The sequence below is a fragment of the Mycetomoellerius zeteki genome, unplaced genomic scaffold, assembly GCF_001594055.1.
Source record: "Mycetomoellerius zeteki isolate Tzet28-1 unplaced genomic scaffold, Tzet1.0 scaffold60, whole genome shotgun sequence".
NCBI classification, from domain to species: domain Eukaryota; kingdom Metazoa; phylum Arthropoda; class Insecta; order Hymenoptera; family Formicidae; genus Mycetomoellerius; species Mycetomoellerius zeteki.
The window spans coordinates 132128-133790 of NW_017257610.1; the positions used below are offsets into that span (position 1 = coordinate 132128).

The 1663-nt window shown below is 40.0% G+C and overlaps 1 protein-coding gene across 1 annotated transcript in view; it reads left to right on the forward strand.

Annotated features, from left to right (window-relative positions):
- Positions 1-1663, forward strand: part of RpS18 (ribosomal protein S18) — a 20163-nt gene that overhangs the window by 15964 nt on the left and 2536 nt on the right. The window contains exon 2 of the mRNA XM_018456774.1: positions 761-766. The gene's annotated coding sequence lies outside the window, so the exon portion shown is untranslated. The remainder of the gene's footprint in view (positions 1-760; positions 767-1663) is intronic.

A 1663-nucleotide genomic window follows, 5' to 3' on the forward strand; every position in this document is an offset into this window, starting at 1 on the left:
GCTGCGTTCAGCAGACTCAACAGTTTTGCAACCGTTTTCTGATTGTCTGCTGAGATAGGACCATTCTTCTAGATCTAAAAGTATGATCCAATTAGCGCGAAGGAAACTTACAACAGTTGCAAAACAAACGTTCTGCTGAACGCACCCATTGGAACATGTTGGAGCATGCGACGCGAACAAACCTTAAGATTCTACCGAGGGTTATGCGGGGTCTACAATAAAAGATTAAAAGTTTGAGCGGTCGTAGGGTCTTACTTCCTATTAAAAGGAATGAAATAGTGCTCATTAATCGCCTACGTGCTAACCACTATAATCTTAATTATAGCTTGCACAGGAAAAACATGGTGGCTTCCAAAGCTTGCCCCTGTGGAGATCCCAATCAGGACATAAATCACATCATCTTTCGTTGCCCCATTTCCTCTCCTAGAGCTACTCACCTGGTTTCATTCTGCAATACCATCTCCGCTTATTCATCTCTCACTCCAAATGACATTTTCCCTCTCCTCAAAAAACCATCTCCCAAACTTTGTCGCCTGCTTCTTGCCTTTATTAAATCCAATAACTTAATTATCTAAACATCCTTGCTCGGGCTCGTTCTTGTGTTCCCTTAGATATTTCGATTTAACGCGGGCTTTATTCCCCCACTTCAGGCTCAATACTCAGCGCGACACCTACGTTACTCGCCGCCATCTTACGGTGGCCATATTCGATACTGGCCGTATCGTCGCTGTATGTGATCGAGGCCATTCATTTCAAGAAGAAGAAGGTCGTAGGGTCTTAAGGAGGTAATCGAGTAAATTGAAAATTTTACGAAAATTCTAAAAAAATTAGTTAAAGTTCACAAATTTTACATGTAAGCTCTATTCCATGCCGTCATGAAACGCACATTAAACTTGATATGAAAGGGATCGGAATTTACAAACTTTTTAAAAAACTGATATGTTGTATATAATAATATTAGCAATGATATAAACAAAATTGGTGACTCGTAGCCACATACTTTTTTAATAAAAGCGATATGAAAATGATGATATTCATCAGAAGACGAAATATGGTTAGGTTATATGTCGTGACAAGGCACAACTGCATATGCGACGTTGCCACACCTTTGTTAACACGAATGGTACGGGACAATGAGTGTGTGCGTGAAGCGATCTCATTGGTCAATGCTGTATCATTGCATCAAAAAGTTTAGCCGGTTGTACACGAACTAACTTTTGGAAGTGACTGTCACTCGACTACCTCCTTAAGTCGTAGAAAATTGATCAATCACAGTTAATTATTCTTCTCATATTCGACTGTGATTGATCAATTTTCTACGACTTAAGACTCTACGATTGTTACGACTTCTATTGTAGACCCCGCATTATGCGGGGTCTACAATAGAAGTCGTAGCGATCGTAGGGTCTTAAGCCCAGTGTCCACGATGCTAGAAATCCATCCGAGATCTCGGATGAAGAAAGAATTGACCAATCGCATTGATCATGTGACTAAATTGTTTAAATGTGATTGGTTAATTCTTTCTCTCTCCGAGATCTCGGACCAATTTCTAGCATCGTGGACACAAGGCTTTAAGTCGTAGAAAATTTACTAATCACAGTTGATTATTCTTCTCATATTCGACTGTGATTGGTCAATTTTCTACGACTTAAGACCCTACGAC